The 18,867-nt window shown below is 40.6% G+C and overlaps 1 protein-coding gene across 2 annotated transcripts in view; it reads right to left on the reverse strand.

The window, feature by feature from the left end:
• RHOA (ras homolog family member A) overlaps positions 1 to 18,867 on the reverse strand; it is a 52,990-nt gene that overhangs the window by 29,700 nt on the left and 4,423 nt on the right. The window contains exon 2 of one of the 2 annotated variants that reach the window (XM_032868051.1): positions 18,510 to 18,587. The exons of the other annotated variant lie outside the window; for it this stretch is intronic. The gene's annotated coding sequence lies outside the window, so the exon portion shown is untranslated. The remainder of the gene's footprint in view (positions 1 to 18,509; positions 18,588 to 18,867) is intronic. 2 annotated transcript variants of the gene reach the window in all.

Raw genomic sequence — 18,867 nt, forward strand, 5'->3', positions numbered from 1 at the left:
GGGGTGCCTGGCTGGCTTAAGTCAGTAGAGCATGTGATTCTTCATCTCAGGGTTATGGGTTTGAGCACCATGCTGGGTGTAGATATTACTTAAAAATAAAATCTGAGGGGCGCCTGGGTGGCTTAGTCATTAAGCGTCTGCCTTTGACTCAGGTCATGATCCCAGGATCCTGGGATTGAGCCCCACATTGGGCTCCCTGCTCAGTGGGGAGCCTGCTTCTCCCTCTCCCACTCCCCCTGCTTATGTTCCCTCTCTTGCTGTCTCTCTCTCTGTCAAATAAATAAAATCCTTAAAAATAAGTAAGTAAATAAATAAATAAAATCTGAAAACAAAACAAAAAAAACCCCTAATAACTGCCAACAAAGTTGACTTTACCAAGCAATGAAGCTAGTGTAACAAACAAGAACTTCACCTAGAGTTAGGTAAGAAAGATGGTCAGGGGAGAGCGGTGCCTGGGTGGCTCAGTCAGTTAAGCATCTGCCTTCAGGTCAGGTCATGATCCCAGGGTCCTGGGATCCAACCCCATATCGGGCTCCCTGCTCAGCAGGGAGCTTGCTTCTCCCTTTCCCTCTGTCTGCTGCTCCCCCTGCTTGTGCTTTGTCAAGTAAATAAATAAGTCTTAAATAAAACAAAAGACGTTTAAAAAAAAAAGGCAGTCAGAAAAATAAGGTCAAGGATCAAATATCAGAAATTTAATTTAAACCTGAATCACAAAGACACCTTCTGCATTTTAAGGACTGCACTACAGAATCAACGTTTTCTTTCTTTCTTTCTTTGACAGAGATCACAAGTAGGCAGAGAGGCAGGCAGAGAGGGAAGCAGGCTCCCTGTTGAGCAGAGAGCCCGACCCAGGGCTCTATCCCAACCCAAGCCAAAGGCAGGCTTTAACCGACTGAGCCACCCAGGCACCCCAGAATCAATGTTTTCCAACAAAGTTCTCTGAAGTTTAAAGTCACCTCCAAGTCTCCAGGTAAAAGGTCCAATTCACTGTATTCCGTTATCATCTTAGCATCACAATACAATTTTATAAAATTAAGGTATATTTGGTCCTACATACATCTTCTTTCTGCCTAGGAAACCTCCCCACCTCTTGTCTATCTAGTAAATATTTACCTTTCAAAGTGACAAGTCATTTCTTCCTTGATAACTTCCATTTCCTAACCCACACAACTTACTTCATAAATATTTTCACACTTATTTATCATTCATACTTAATCAAGACTCTCTTTACTAGATTGAAAGCTGATTTAGGACAAGGGTAGTATTATTCATCTTTACACTACCAATGCCAGACACCATTAGGCTATCTACATGTGTTTGCTGAATGGAAAAAACAAAAACAAAACAAAACAAAACCAGAAACAAAAAACCACTGTGTAATCTACCAGTGGCTGCTATATACAGAAATAAAATTTTAACTTCGATCCACCTTTCAAAGGAAGTGTTGAGAAGCTCTCCTCAACACTGTGAAGAAAGACTTCCCTCATATCTGAATCATACATAAGTGCAGAGGAAGCCGAAGACTTCTATGATAGTTACAAACTGGAACATAAAAAAAGTGGGAAAAAAAAAAAAACAAAAAAAAACAACCATATATGGGGAGGAGAGTCATTGTCTGAAGCACTTGAACACAAGAGACAGAATGTTTGGGCTGCATTCACTCCCAAAGATGGTACTGTCACAGTTTCACTGCCCAACATAGTAGCCATTAGTCACATGTGACTATTTCTTAATTAATATTTAAATTAGTTGAAATTTTGAAATTTACTTCCTTGGGCCCAATGGCCATATTTCAAATGGTCCACGGACACACAGGACTTTAGTACTGGACAGGGCAGATACTGAACAGGTCCACTGTCACAGTCTCCCAGTACAGCACTCTTCTAAACAATTCTCCCAAGGCTGTTTGGCAGACGTGGAATTCTTATTTATTAAAAAAAAAAAAAAAAAAAAAAAAATTTTTTTTTTTTTTGGCATGCTACAAGTATCTGCCAAAGGAAACATACTCATAATTTTCATTCTATAGATTTCTGAGAACACATTTTATCAGGTCACTTAAAGATAAATTCTGGCGGGCACTTCTACCCATCCCTCATGCATCTTCCAAGTCTCTCTTCCACCCACTACACTTCAGTCCAATGGCAGTCACCTCCTTGCCAGGTCCAGTGGTCTTGTCTCAATTCCCTTACACTTGGATCAGCCTAACACAAACCATGGGTATTCTATGGGCCACACTCTCTGTTCTAGGTGCTAAAGAGCAGCCTTATCTGGAAGACAGTCTTAGAGAAAAAAATACAATGTAATTAAGTGCTACAACAGAAATTTGTCTTCTCTGGTATGAATAAAGAAAAAAGTAAGCAATTCTGCAGAGGGCTTCAGAGAAGGTAACATCTGACCTAGACCTTGAGGAATGAGATCAAGTACTCTGAAAGGAGTTGAGAAGTGTAACACCAGTTTAGGAATACTTCCTAACGTGAGGAGCAGCCCAAGCAAATAACCTCAATGACCCTTAATATAAGAATTCAGAGAGGAGGGGCACCTGGGTGGCTCAATCACTTTGGCTTGGGTCATGATTCCTAGGATCAGGCCTCACATCAGGCTCCCTCTCCCACTCCTCCTGCTTGTATCCCCTCTCTTGCTGTCTCTCTGTCAAATAAATAAATACAATCTTTAAAAAAAAAAAAAAATTCAGAGAGGAGACTATTAGAAAATGAACCTAGAAATATGAGTGATGGTTGGACTGGAGGATCTGGAATGTCATGCATAGCAACCGGTATTCTATTCTGTAAGCAAGGGAAGGCCAATGAAACAGAACAATCAGATTGTAATTTACAAAGACACCCTCGGCAGCCTCATGACAGATGGCTAGGAGGCGAACTGGATAGGGAGCAGAAGACCATGGTGAGGGTATGAGTGTGCCCGGGAGGAGAGTGAAGCCTAATGAAAGGGTGAGGTGGAAGGAGTACAATCTACAGGCTTTTCCCTAACCCCAGACATATCCCCCACTCCCCAAACAGCTGAAAGATTACAGCCCAGGTTAAGTTGTTATTACAGGTAAAAACTGCACAGTCCTCAAATGTATGGAATGAGAAGAAGTGATCTATCTATAGAGACTACTAGAAAAGTGAAAAGGGTAGGCATCAAGAAGCCAGAGATTACAGTCAGGAAGCTCTGAGGACAACCAGCACGAAGAGAAAGGATGAAGACATATCAAGGAATGGGTTCATATTCCATGGCTAGTAAAAGGGCACAGACATAGCAACTAAAGGCCTCCAGCAGCACAGGGGAAACGTGTTCAGCTGGCCATGAGCAAAGAGTAGCGGACTGTGCTGAATTGAGGAGATGAGGGTTGCAAGAAGGTGGTATAAAATGCTCTTTCAAAAAGTCATGCTACATGTTACAACTTGCTACAACATGGATGAACCTTGGAAACTTTATGCTAAGTAAAAGAAGCCAGTCACAAAAGCCCAAATATCATGTGGCTGCATTATATGAAATGTCCAAAGTAGGCAAATCTGAAAAGACAGGAAGATTAATGGTTGCCTAAGGCTGGGGGTAGTGATGGGAGAGACCAAGGAATGATAGCTATAAAGTTTTTTTCTGAGGTGATGAAAATGTTCTAAAATTGATTACACAACTCTGTGAATATACTAAAACCCATTGAATTATACACGTTAAATGGGTGAAGTGTATGGTATGTAAATTATACCTCATAAAACTTGTTATCAGCAAAGTTTTTTTTAATTAAGGAAAAAAAAAATGGTCTGGAACGTGTGGCAGAGGCTGCCTGTTGTCTGCCTCATTATCTATCACGCTCCTTTTTGGTCACGTGGCTGCTAATGAGAAAAACTACATTTCCTGACCTCTGATACAGCTAGGTGAGGTCATTAAGGTCTGGCCAGTGGACTGTATGCCGAATTGGGGCAGAAGAGGGAAGAACTGCTACAGCAAAGTATTGAGATTAAGGGGAACACATCTAGCACACAACTGGTGGCAATGACCCTAGATATGAACTATGGACTACCTAAGGGACCGCTCCACTCTAACAGAGGAGGAAGCAGACCACAAGAGCCAAACATAGGCAAGTGAGTAGATGTAGCGGCAGACCCTTCTAACTGCTTCCATTTTCTCAATTAAATAAAAAGCAAGATCATCATTTGACAGCAAAGCTGGGGAAAGGAAACAAAGTTTGAGCTAAAGGTGGTGGTACTACCTAAAAACAGCAGAGGGGCACCTGGGTGGCTCAGCTGGTTAAACAGGCCTCTTGATTTCAGCTCAGATCACTTCAAGGTTGAGATCCAGCCCCATAGCTCCACACTCAACAGAGAGTCTGGTTGAGATTCTCTACCTCTGCTACTCACCCCCAACCCCGCCCCGGCTCTTGTCTGTCTCTGTCTCAAATAAATAAAATTCTTTTTAAAAGATTCTACTTATTTATTTGACACGGGGAGAAGGGGAGAGAGAGAGAGAGAGAGAACGAGCAAGCACGCGCACTCGTGAGTGCACAAGCAGGAGGAAGAGGGAAAGCAGGCCTCCCACCAAGCAGGGAGCCCCATGTGGGGGCTCAATCCCAGGACCCTGAGATCATGACCAGACTCGAAGGCAGATGCTTAACTGCCTGAGCCATCCTGGTACCTTAAATCTTTAAAAACAAAAACAAAAAACAACAAAACAAAACATGATTATGTGTTCAAGTATAGCACATAACACTGCCAACAACGGATTCCCAGTACTCATAATACTTTATCTCCTTTTATGCCAAGAGTTATAACCTCCTGCAGAGGCATCCCCACCTACTCATTCTTCCTTACCCCTGAACTCCTACAGCACTTGGTCTACTAGGTGCTGCTTCCCAAACGATTTTGTAAGCCTATATCACTTGATATTCTCTTTGAAATGGCAGAAAGAAGGCTCTGAAGCCAGGTACTAGTATTCAGAGCAGCTGTGAATCTTTGGGCAAATTACTTAACCCTTGTACCTCTACTTCCTGATCAGTACTAATGGGAAAAATAATGGTTCCTACCATCACCGATAGTGGTAATTATTGAATGAGTTAACAGAGGAAAGGGCTTAGAAAAAACAATACTTAGCATGTAACAGCTAATTTTTTTTTAATTTTCAAGTTTTAATTGCTTAAAAAAAAAAAGATTATTTATTTATTTGACAGACAGAGATCACAAGTAGGCAGACATGCAGGCAGAGAGAGGAAGGGAAGCAGGCCCCCTGCTGAACAGAGTTCCATGCAGGGCTGGATCCCAGGACTCTGTGATCATGACCTGAGCTGAAGACAGAAGCTTTAACCCACTGAGCCACCCAGGCGCCCAACAGCTATTGTTTTAACTGTTGGCGTCTATCATCTGTAAATTCCAGTAAAAAAGACTGTATCTTTGGGGCGCCTGGGTGGCTCAGTGGGTTGAGACTCTGCCTTCACTCGGTTCATGGTCCCGGGGTCCTGGGATCAAGTCCTGCATCAGGTTCTCTGCTTCGCAGGGAGCCTGCTTCCCTCTCTCTCTCTCTGCCTACTTGTGATCTCTGTCAAATGAACAAATAAAATCTTTAAAAAAAAAAAAAAAGACTGTATCTTCATTTTTATATTCCCTATAACACCTGACAAAGTCAAAACCAGCACCGAGCAGAAGTGTTTGTTGACTGAATCAAGGATAAGAAACCTAGCCTTCCTAAATTCATGGATTAAAAACTGCACTGGTGGGCGCCTGGGTGGCTCAGTCGGTTAAAGCCTCTGCCTTCAGCTCAGGTCATGGTCCCAGGGTCCTGGGATCGAGCCCCATGTCGGGCTCTCTGTTTGGCCAGGAGCCTGCTTCCCTTCCTCTCTCTGTGCCTGTCTCTCTGCCTACTTGTGATCTCTGTCAAATAAATAAAATCTTAAAAAAAAAAAAAAAAGAAAAGAAAAGAAAAAAGAAAACTGCACCGGTGTAGGGGCACCTGGCTGGCTCAGTCAGAAGAACATGAAATTTCTGACCTCATGGTCATGAGCCTGAGCCTTTTGCTGGGTGTAGAGATTACTGAAAAATAAACTTTTGAAAAAAATGCATTGGTATAAGAAAGAGTTAATTTAACTTTTTGAAAGAAAACTTTCAAAATCTCAAGTTACTAAGATTAGACATTAGCCTTCAAATTTACTTCCTCTAAGCACTTCCCTTTTCAAAATTGGCCTTAAGTCTCATTGTTCAAGTAGGAAGTTACTTCTTTTCAAACAAGACTTACAAGTAATAAACTACTGCATATAAAACTCCCTAGCCCGTAAGTTCATATATGAAACAAAATAAAGGTGAGGGGGGAAAAAGACGACTAAATATCTGCCTTATCATCTTAGATATGGCAAAAAGTGCTGAAGACAGGGGCGCATCTGCCTTCAGCTGAGGTCATGATGCCAGGGTCCTGGGACTGAGTCCCACACCAGGCTCCTTGCTCAGCAGGGGGCTTGCTTCTCCCTCTGCCTGCTGTTCCCTCTGCTTGTGCTCTCTGACAAATAAAATAAATCTTGGGAGGGGGGTAAAAAATAAAAAAGAGTCACCCGTTCTACAGACCAAGCTAGCCAGGTGCCCCATTCTTAGAATACTGTAGAGCAGCAATTGAACTGCTGAAGAGATTCATTATGGAAGATCAAAAATAATATATTAACAGCTAAAGCATTGCAGATTAGAGCAAATTCAAGGTTACCTGAATACAGAGGTGTTTTTTCAAAACTGAAACGCTTCCCAATCTAGCGAATAACTATTTAATGACAGGTGTTCTTTCTTTTTAAAGATTTTACTGATTTATTTGAGAGTGAGCTGCAAGTGGGGAAAGGGGAGGGAATGGAGAAGCAGACTTTCCGCTGAGCACAGAGTTAGACTTGGGGCTCAATCCCAGGACCCTGAGATCCTGACCTGAGCTGAAGGGAGACAATAATGGATGGGGCCACCCACGCAACTCTAAGGACAAGTGTTTTTAAGGTCTTTTAGGATTCCTTTCTTGTATTCTAGGACGTGCCCCCAAGAAGCAGAGAAAAGGCCTGGAAACTGTGCATTACAATCACTGTATCTTGACTTGTAAATGAATAAGCTTGACTATTCTCTATAGTTGGAGGAAGATGTGATCATCACATGCACTCCAATCCCTACCCCAACCACACATTCTAGGAGGGGCCACCCGACACATGTTCTCAAAGTTCCAGATGATTCTTACCCACCTCCCATCCCCACCCAAAACACTACCAAAAACCTTACTTGACCAAAAAGTGTATTTGGGTTTCAAAATCTGAGTCCCATCCTATGTTTGTTTAATAAACATACAGCATCTACCAAATGCACCACTCAGTAAAATCAGAAATATTCATTACAAAAAAAAAAAAAAGAAAGAAATATTCATTATATGGAGAGGTCCCAGACAAGCTATACGAAAAGATTCTTCTAGAAATTAATTTCAGTTATAGACAGCAATAGTTATTGGATAATAGCCAGTTAACAGTAGTGGTAAAGAAGCTATACTACCTAAGAGTTAATCCAGGCTCTATCACTTATTAGCTTTGTGTCCCATTACAACGAGTTTCCTTATGTGTCAAGTGGAGAATGAAATCTTCTAAAAAGGGTTCATATGAAGATTAAATCAGACAAAAACAGATTACCTATTGAAAATAGGTCAGTGTTCAACAAATGTTTCTCATTATTATTTAGGTCTTATTTTGGATAAATGGCAACTCCCTCCAAATTCCAACTGTCCAGAAAGTGAAGAACGGCTTGTACTATGGCCTGACCTGAAAAGAATGTTGTTCTTCCTAAAATTTCCTAAATTTTTCTACCTAGCAAATATAGTTGAACATGAGTTTGAACTGCACTGGTCCACTTACATGCAGATTTACATTAGGGTACTAAATGTATTTCCTCTTCCTCATGATTTTTTTAGTGTCCTTTTATCCTCTAGCTTACTTTACTCTAAGAATACAGTATATAATACTGTATTAACATACTCAATATGTCTTGATTGTTTATGTTATCACTAAGGCTTCCAATCAATAGTAGGCTACTAGTTGTTTCATTTTCAGGGAGTCAAGTTATACTTGGATCTTCAGCTGCACTCCCATTTGTTCAAAAGTCAACTGTAATTAGTTTTCCCAAAGTACATATCACATCCATACCTTATCCCACCCTCTTCTTTCCTACGGATAAAAGTAATATTATTATTTAGCTTATCTCTCACTGTCTGGAATTACAAGCCCACAATGCTTCATCCAAAGCCTTGGGACAAGATGTTTCCAAACTCAGAATTTCTCAGGTTTTAGAAAGATAATATGCTGTGCAAATGCAAAATACTCCCTAACACACCCAGTGTGTTAATACTTCAGTAAAATAAATGAACATTTATAATAAGGATAAAGCCTAAACAACCTCTCATCAGTTCAGGTTTCACCATCAAATGAGTTTGTGGTTTTCATAACTTTCCAAAAGGTGGCTATGGAAATCCTTAACCTAGCAAGCCTGGGTGGCTCGGTCACTTAAGCATCTGTCTTCGGCTCAGGTTATGATCCCAGGGTCCTGGGATGGAGCCCCATCTCAGGCTCCCTGCTCCAAGAGGAATCTGCTGCTCCCTCGCCTTCTGCCCCTCCCCCTTTGCTTGTACACTGTGCATGCTCTCTCATATAAATAAATATAATCTTAAAAAAAAAATCCTTGAGGTGCCTGAGTGGCTCAGTCAGTTAAGCGTCTGCCTTTGGTTCAGGTCAGGATCCCAGGGTCCCTCTCCCTCTGACCCTCTCTTCTGCTTGTGTGCTCATTCTCTCTCTCTGGCAAATAAAATCTTAAAAAAAAAGAAAAGAAAAGAAAAATCCTTACTCCAATGCCAATTTGTTTTAAACATACACACACAATCAGATTCTTCTCACTTTTAAAGCACCTTTTCTAATGCCCTCAAGTCTGATTTTCCTTGACTAACAACCATGCTATTACCTCAGAGAAATGGACTGGACCCCTCCTGCTTTTTCTCTTGGGAAATTATAACAAAATAGGCTTTAAATTAGGTAAATTGGAGACTGGGTGTGGTGTTCATTTAAACCAAACTTCAGGGCTGACGATAATTTGACCTCTAAAAGCTAAATTAGCTGAATAATTTCAGTAACTTGTTCAGGGACTACACATTTTGTAATACTTATTTTCTTAGATTCACAGTAAATCTGCCTCTGTGCTTAAGTTTTAGCTTATTTTTGGCATTTAAGAAACCACCAAAGATGCTTCAGATGGTGCTACTAGGTTACAATGCATGTATTATATGTTTATTAGCCAAACATTCATTATAGGCAGGCACAAAACAGTTCTCCAGCCAAGAAATAGAAGTAGAAATAATTCAACTGCGTAACTATGCTTCTGCTGGATCAAGATCTTTGCAATATTTTGGAAAGATAATGAATAAATTTCTATGCAGATAAAATAATCACAGCTTTAAAATCATTAATTTAGCATACTTAAGATAATTATAATTTTACCTCATAATTCTTCAAAGGAACTAATTATGCAAAAGAAACAGTGATGATTACAGCAAGCTTTCTACCATTTCTCAATGACCCAAGAAATAAAAGCATTTAATACAGCACAGCTTTGGACGTAACTTAATCTTTACTTTTTTTATTTTATTTTTTTTACTGTACTCGTTACTTTAAACAGTGGACACAAGAGATTAGAAGTTAAATTCATAAAACTTACATTTTTAATATCCATATGCCTCAATTATATAATCCAGTTTGAAATTTTATATCCTGTGGTAACCCCTTCTCTGCAAAGGATAAATTCCAAGACCCCCAGTGGATGCCTGAAACCACACATGGTACCAAACTCTACATACTATGCTTTTCCCATATATACATATCTATAATAAAATTTAATTTATAAATTATGCACAATGAGAGACTAAATAACTAAAATAGAATAATTATAATATACTGTAATAAGTTATGTGACTAATCTTTCCCCACCCCCTCATAATACCCTTTGTGTGATGATGTGAGATGATAAAGTACCTATGTGACGAGATGAAGTGATGTGAATGATGTAGGCACTATGATGCAGGATTAGGCTACCACTGACTTTCTGAGAGATGTCAGAAAGAGGATCAGTACTTCCAGACCACAGTTGAATACGGGTAACAGAAACTGTGGGTAAGAAAAACTAGTATGTTTTATTTCTCTAAGTCGATATGAATCAGTACTGTACAGATGACTATTACAAACGCAAAAGTTGTACAGTCTTAAACTTAATCCTGTGAACTTCACATAGAAGAATTATGATCCTACAGGGCGCCTGGGTGGTTCAGTGGGTTAAAGCCTCTGCCTTCAGCTCAGGTCATGATCCCAGGGTCCTGGGATGGAGCCCTGCATGGCATCGGGCTTTCTGCTCAGCAGGGAGTGCTTCCCTTCCTCTCTTTCTGCCTGCCTCTCTGCCTACCTGTGATCTCTGTCAAATAAATAAAATCTTTAAAAAACAACAAAACAAACAAAAAAGAATGATGATCCTTATGTACATTAAAAGCGTCCTCCCAGGGGGTGCCTGGGTGGCTCAGTGGCTTAAAGCCTCTGCCTTCGGCCCAGGTCATGATCCCAGGGTCCGGGATCAAGCCGCAACCCCCCCACCCCCCATCCCTGCCATCGGGCTCTCTGCTCAGCGGGGAGCCTGCTTCCCTCTCTCTCTGCCTGCCTCTCTGCCTACTTGTGATCTCTGTCAAATAAATAAATAAAATTAAATTAAATTAAAAAAAAAAAGCTTCCTCCCAATCCCAGGTTTTGTCAATGTCAGTTTCTGCAAGAGGGTGTCTTGTCAATGCAGACTATGCAAAAAACACTTTGAGTGAAACCTGGACACAAAATGTCATACTGCAGTAAGAAAATATGTAAATCCCAAGACACTGTTTTATGAAATTATAAGACCCAAAGAATACAACCACCCTTAGCCAAAACAATATATCTTATAACTCAAGCTATTAAGCCATGATTTCTTCCTTCTCTCCTTTGCCCTGAATGCACTCCACCTACCCTTCCTCCACTTAGATAACTCATACTTCAGGCTAAGTCACTAGCTCTCAGGGGATTCTCTGAGCTCCCAACTTACATCAGGCCCCTTGGATACTCCCCAGCACCAAATATTTCTCTCTGCCTCACCACATACCTCCAAAGTTTCTTCCTCCCAAACTATTAATATAAGAATCATATCTGTCTTGTTCACCATTGTCAGATAAGCATAGGTACAAGCACACAGTGGTTATGTGTTCAAATAAAAAATCTGAAAAAATACATTTCCAGGAGCAAAGAAGCTTTATAAAACCAATTTGCTGAATACAGATTTTAAAAAAGAAAACAGTAAAAACAAAACAAAACAAAAAACAGTTACAACATCAGCTGTGTACACTAGTGGTAAGGTTATCTCCAGGACACTTGTTTTATAGTTCAAGAATTTGCCCTCAGAGAATTAAAGAAAACCCTCATATAAATCAGAAATTTAAGTTATCTGTAACAGGAGTGTTAAAACTCAGGTCCTCCCTATGAACTCAACTGCTCTTATTTTATAAATAACTCTGTAAGTCTAATTGGCCAGTAGCTGAATTCACAGCAGTTAGAAAAACGCATGCTTGGGTGAGAAAGAGGTGCAGCCTATGACAGGACATAGGAGACAGAAAACCCTGTAAATCAGACTCAGAAGTATAAAATGGGGAGCGAAAGAAGTGCCAATCTGGCCAGTCCTAAAGCAGGCCAACACACTCCAAGGACAGAACTCAAAAACTCTTTCCCTTAGAAGGAAAGACCTCAATTATTACACAGCAAAGCTTAAGTCCCAGATACTGCAAGAAGGGGAAAAAAAACAGAAATAAAATGAAATTTAAAGCTTAAGAAAGCAAGCTTCAGTTATTTAGAACACAATGATACAGTTTCAGCGGTTTAAGATCTCAACTTTCCCACAAGACCCATACTGTACCTAAACACACATGAATCCCATTAAAGCTTAAAAGATGCCCTACAGTGCATTCTCTGGAAGCAAAGCTATTAGAATTATGAAAGTGAAAATAAAGGTCAAAACACAGACTCTTCTCCAGACAGTCCTAAAAGTAACAACCAAATTAGAAATCTAATTTTTGTTCAAACAATAAACCTGGCTTCAAATGCAGATTTTCACAGGTGCTCCCTTCTCCAATACCTTACATTCTACTGTTTTTGTCCTTTGTTAAAATACACATCTAAGGGGCACCTGGGTGGCTCAGTGGGTTAAAGCCTCTGCCTTCGATTCAGGTCATGATCCCAGGGTCCTGGGATCAAGCCCCACATAGGGCTCTCTCCTCAGTGGGGAGCCTGCTTACCCCTCTCTCTCTCTGCCTCTCTGCATACTTATGATCTCTGTCAAGTAAATAAATAAAATCTTGGAAAAAAAAACACATCTAAAATGAATAGAATACATACCACTTCATTAAGTCAGAGAAAATCACTACATTGAAACTGCTTCACAGCGCTGAGTAGAAACCTGTCCTATCAATTTCAGGTTTACCCACACCATTAAACACTGGGAAATTAAATTGAAAACATAAAGCCATTTATTTTATCTGCAGACAACACAGGAGACTTCTGGCAAAAAGGCTCAAACCATCTGTCCATTTCATAATGCCCTTGAGCCTGGTACTGTCGCTGTTTTGTCACCTTGATCAAGCAGTTGTCAAGGGTTGATGTCAGTTCAAAGGCCTTTAGAGATGAAGAGCACCAGGCCTAAGGCACATAAAGGCAAGCAGAGGAAACACCCCCCCACAAGCCTGTAATATATGGCCAAATGAGAACAACGCCAGATTTAAATTCTTCTTTGGGGCTGGAGGAAAGAAACACTCCCTTCTGGCTTCCTAAGTAACACATCTTACCATTCACCTCAAAATGTATATATTCCAGGGTTAACCTTAAATGGATGGGCAGAATCAGGATTTGACTTGTGCAGCCTAATCCTCCACTCACATTGCCTACAAGACAATGCCTGTCTGGAGACCTGCCATACAGAGAAGAATAAACCAAGAGGTAGCCCAGCTGCCTAGGGGTTTCAGCAATGACAATACACACCCTGCATTCTGGCACAGACAGCTCTATTCCTCTATCGCTATACGATTAGCAGATGAAAACTCTTCAGGGTGAGGCTTACATCTATTTAAAACTTTTTTTCTTTTTTAAAATCGAGGTGAAATATACACAATATAAAGTTCACCTTCTTAAAGTGAACAGTTCAGTGATACTTAGCACATTCACAATGTTGTACAACAACCAAGTCTATCCAGTTCCAAAACATTTGCATTACCACAAAAGAAAGCCGCATACCTATTAAGCAGTCCCTCTCTAGGTCCCCCTCTCCTAGCACCCGGCAACCACGAAACTGCTTTTTGTCTCTATAGATTTGCTATTCTAGATATTTCATATAAATGAAATCTTGTAACATATGACCTGTGTTTGGCTTCTTTCATTTAGCATTTTTTTTTAAGCTTTTACTTATTTATTTGCCAGAGAGAAAGCACAAGCAGGGGGAGCAGCAGGCAGGGAGAGACGGAGCAGGCCCCCCGCTGACCAGGTGCAGGGCTCGATCCCAGGACCCTGGAATCATGACCTGAGCCTAAGGCAGATGCTTAACCTCCTGAGCCACCGAGGCGCCCCTAGCACAATACTTTAAAGGTTCATCCATTTTCTGGCAGGTATTAGTACTTCATCATCTGTACAGAACCACATTTATTTATCCACTCATCCGCTGGTGGACATTTGGATTGTTTCCATCTTTTGACTATATGAATAGTGATGCTATGAACATTTATGTACAACTCATGTCTGAGTACCTGTTTTCAAATCCTCTGGATACAGATCTAGGAATGGAATTACTGGGTTGTATGTTAACTCTATATAACAATATGAGGAATTGCCAGGAACACCTGGGTGGCTCCGTCCCTAAGCATCTGCCTTCAGCTCAGGTCATGATCCCAGGGTCCTGGGATTGAGCCCTGCATCAGACTCCTTGCTCAGTGGGGAGTCTGCTTCTCCCTCTGCCTGCTGCTCCCCCTGCATGTGTGCTCTCCCTCCCTCTCTGACAAAGAAAATCTTCAAACAAACAAACTATACGAGGAACTGCCTAACTATTTTCCACAATGTATCCTATTAAGTATCTTGCCATATAATCACCCAGACCTACTGCTAAGGAGAAAGAATAAGATCTCTAATGCTGTGATGTGAAATAGTGTGCACCTAAAAAAAGGAAAAATATGTAACATACATACAGACACAGTATCTCTAGAAGGACACACAAGAAACAGAAGGTTCTCTCTAAAGGAGGATTTGGGGAGGCTGAAATGGGAGAAAGGCTTACTTTTCATGCCCACCCCTTTTGTACTGTTACATGTACATGCTTCATCAACTTCCTTGCTCCAAAATAATGTATTTTAAAAAGTTTTTCTAGGGGCGCCTGGGTGGCTCAGGTGGTTAAGCGCCTGCCTTCAGCTCAGGTCATGGTACCAGCATCCTGGGATCAAGTCTGGCTCTTAGCTCAGCAGGGAGCCTTCTTCTTCCTCTCCCACTTGCTTGTGTGCTCTCTCTCCCACATTTTCTCTCTCTTAAAATCTTTTTAAAGATTTTATTTTTATTAATTTATTTGACAGAGAGAGACACAGCGAGAGAGGGAACACAAGCAGGGGGAATGGCAGAGGGAGAAGCAGGCTTCCTGCTGAGCAGGGAGCCCGACGCAGGACTGGATCCCAGGACCCTGGAACCTGAGCCGAAGGCAGACGCTTAATGACTGAGCCACCCATGCAGCCCGAATACATAAAATCTAAATGAAATAAGCTAATTAAAATATAAAAAAATTTTAAAGTAATCTTGGGGCGCCTGGGTGGCTCAGTTAAGTGTTTGCCTTTGGATCGAGCCCCACATTGGGCTTCTGGGTCAGCAGTGAGTCTGCTTCTCTCTCTGCCCCTCTACCCCTCCAAACAGCAGTAAAATTGGAAAATTTAATTAATGAAAGCTATAACTTCTAAAGAATTATAAACTTATAAATAATAATCTTTTATTCTAAAAGATAAATGAAGTGTGCATATAGCAAGTACATGAAAGTACATGCTTCTGGCTTCATGACTGAACCCTCTTAAACCGCCATTCAACACATAGTGTACATGAGAGGCAGCATGGGTTAGAAATTATCCAAGAACACTTTAAGTTATAAAAGGTAATCTCAGCAGAAAATCTTCACCCCACCATCTACTTTTCTGTCCACCTTTGCATCTCTGCCACTACTATTTACTATTTACCGTTGCTTAAGAGTGGAACTAAATGACCCCAGAATCAAATAAAGGCAAAGTCCTTACTATAACCCAAGAATGAATCAAGACAATTTGTGATTTATATTGTCTCATATTATCAAACTATTATTTATAATGTTAAGCAACATTTATAAAAATGATGGCATCTTAAAAAAAAATGATGGCAAAAATCTTATGACATAAGTCCCAACATACTAACTCCTACAGTTAAACAAACAAAAAGAAAATGCAAACACCAAACACGTTGTGTTTAACCTAATTCAGTCAGGTGGCAGTAAAGAAATTCATGTAACTTTTTGCTTCCTACCAATAAAATCCTTGTCACTCTGAAAGCACATGTTCACTATATAAATACAATGATGTAGAAATATACAATTAAGAAAACTTTGAAACATAGTCTCCCCCTTTATAGGGGAGGCCATCAATCAAACCACTCTAATGGATTACACAAAGTACTTAAAGGAGAAATCAAGCCTTGTGGACAACAACAGAGTACATACCCAGGGGTTCTGGGCTGGTTGTCTTCCTGTGCCCAGTAACTGTGGTGAGCTAATCTTGCCATGGATCAAGAGATTAGGAAGCCACATCTTCCAATTTATTAGCAAAGCCTATGAGCGCTCCTCTACAATATATTGTGAATCCCTCCACTTCCACTGTTACCATCCTTGTCCAAGCCCCTATCCTCTGTCACTGGATTTAAAAAGCTCCCAATAGGGGTGGCTCAGGTGGCACAATCAGTTAAGCATCTGACTCTTGGTTTCAACTCAGGTTATGATCTCAGGGTCGTGAGACACCTCTCTCCCCCCATACAGAGTTCAGTACAAAATCTGCTTGAGATTCTCTCTCCCTCTCCACACTAGAATGCACTCTCTCTCAAATAAATAGCTTCCAATAGGTCTCCCTGCTTCCATTTTTGCCACCCTAGTCTACTCTCCATACATCAGCTAGAAATATAAAATCAGATATTATTACCATTCCCATAAAAACCCTTTAATAGCTTTCCAACACAATCTGAATAAACTCTAAATTCCCAATTCCTACAAGATCTGGCCCCTGCCTATCGGTAAAAGTTTATTTCTTCCCACTCTTCCCACTTGCTCTTTAGGCTCCGGCCAGTCAAGTTTTCTTGCTGTTCCCTAAAAAAGGTAAGCCCAACCCTTACCTATCACCAGACTTCCCTACTAGAGCAGTAATTCCAAAAGCAGGACTATTAATATTTTTATGGTTACTAACACCTGATGTGCTTTCTACTTGCCAATGATATTGAGAAAAGTAGGTAAGATTCAAAACCAATAGACTTTTCAGTTCCAAACCAACCGTTCATATTTTTAGGAATAAAGATATTGTAAAACAAATAAACAAAAACCTTCTTGAGGATTGGGATTTTTTTTTTTTTTAATGTGAAACAGTTTATTTTTTTAAGTAAGCTCTATGCCCAAAGTGGGGCTTAAATTCATGACCCCAAGATCAAGAGTTGCATCTACCAACTGAGCCAGCCAGGCACCCAGAGAGCAAGAACCCTCTTTGTTTTCCTCAGATGTGTCCCAGAACAGCGTCTGACATATATATATAATAGCTATTCAATAACTACCTGTTCAACAAATGAATGACAAAACCACAACCTAGCTTGGCCATTCTTCTTACCATGCCAAGGAGGATTTCAAAGCCAACCAAAACGACTACCATTATATGCCTTCACTGGCCAGTAGCCTACCTCACCAAAACATATTCATCCTCTTCACAGCTGACTTCTCCATACATAGAGTTCCCTCAGACCCAAAGAGAACAAGGAAAGCTAATCAAAAAGTACTCGGCCAAGATATTTATCATGGTATCAATTAAGATACTTTGATTTCCGGGTGGCTCAGTTAGTTAAGTGTCTGTCTTTGGGTCAGGTCATGATCCTGGGGTCCTGGGATGGAGCTCTGCATTGGGCTCCTTGCTCAGCAGGGAGCCTGCTTCTTCCTCTACCTGCTGTCCCTCTGCTCTCTCTCTCAATCTCTGACAAATAAAATCTTAAAAAAATAATAAATTAAAAAAAAAGACATTCTTATGTCCTTTATTTGTGGTTAGTTTAAATATCTACACAACCCCTGGGTGGGCTTTTATACCAGCTGTTAACATTGCTCCCAACTAAGCCAATATGTCTCTGACCCCTGTTAAGAGGGAAGATTGTCCTCTAACCTTCATTCTCTAGCTAGCTAACTGCTATTATTAGATAAACCTGAAGCACAAGCTCTGGATAAACTGTATGATAACCAGACTATAGAATAAATGAAAACTTAAAAATGAAAAACAGAAGGAGTAAAATGGGAATGGCCCAGAATTAAAAGAGTATGTGTATAACACACGAGTTCATCTCCTCAGGAAATATATCTTCATCTAAGAAAGAAATATCTTGGGAGGCCTGGGTGGCTCAGTAGGTTAAGCATCTACCTTCAGCTTAGGTTATGATTCCAGGGCTCTGGGATCAAGTCCCACATTGGGCTCCTTGCTCATTGGGGAGCCTGCATCTCCCTCTGCCTGCCACTCCCCCTGCCTGTGCTCGCTCTCTCTCCCTGACAAAATAATCTTTTTTTTTTTTTTTTTAAAGATCTTTATTTATTTATTTGACAGATCACAAGTAGGCAGAGAGGCAGGCAGAGACAGAGAGAGAGGAGGAAGCAGGCTCCCCGCCAAGCAGAGAGCCAGACGCGGGACTCGATCCCAGGACCCTGAGATCACGACCTGAGCCGAAGGCAGAGGCTTTAACCCAGAGCCACCCAGGCGCCCCTCCCTGACAAAATAATCTTTTAATAAATAAATAAGAAAAAAAGAAATATCTTAGGGTGCCTGGGTGCTCAGTTAGTTGAGGTTTGACTCCTGGTTTCACCTCAGGTCTTGGGGTTGTGGGATCAAAACCCGTGTTGGGCTCTGTGCTGGGCATGAAGCCTGTTTGGGGTTTTCTCTCTCCCTATGCCCCCCCCATCTTAAAAAAAAAAGAAAGAAAGATCACTTAGAAGTAAAAAGGGAAGTTAGAAGAGTACCGTATGGAGAGAGAAAAAAATAAGACCAGAGAGAAAAGGTGTGGAATAAAATAAAGAATTCAAGATTGGTGAAGAGAATCATTAGCAGTAATTCAATCACATTTCCCTAGAACTTAACGTTTATATAATAATCTGTCTTCCATGGGAAAAAGGGAGTAAAAGAAGAGGTGTCTATTTACATACCTTACAAATGTGCTGCAAGACCCACGGCCTGTGCGGCAGAAGTTCTACAAGTGCCTTGAATTTCTCAGATGAAAGGCACTATAAAAATATAAAAATACCAATAATTATGTCTGTTCATTTGACAAGGGAAAAAAAAAAAAAAACACAGGGTGTAAATAGGCTTGCCCAAAGTTCTGTGAAGTAACTTAGAATCCAGGAGAGAGAAAAAGTGTAGACTAATTTTTGATTGATATACCACCAAATAATCACATTTATACAAGTCGTAGCTTCCCTCAGTTAATAAAATGCTCACAATCAACATTATCTTGTGAATATTATAATACTGCCCTTTTAAAAGCAAAAATCAAAAGCAAATGAC

The sequence above is a fragment of the Lontra canadensis genome, unplaced genomic scaffold (assembly GCF_010015895.1).
Source record: "Lontra canadensis isolate GAN:19392208 unplaced genomic scaffold, GSC_riverotter_1.0 scaffold35, whole genome shotgun sequence".
In the NCBI taxonomy this organism is placed as follows: Eukaryota; Metazoa; Chordata; class Mammalia; order Carnivora; family Mustelidae; genus Lontra; species Lontra canadensis.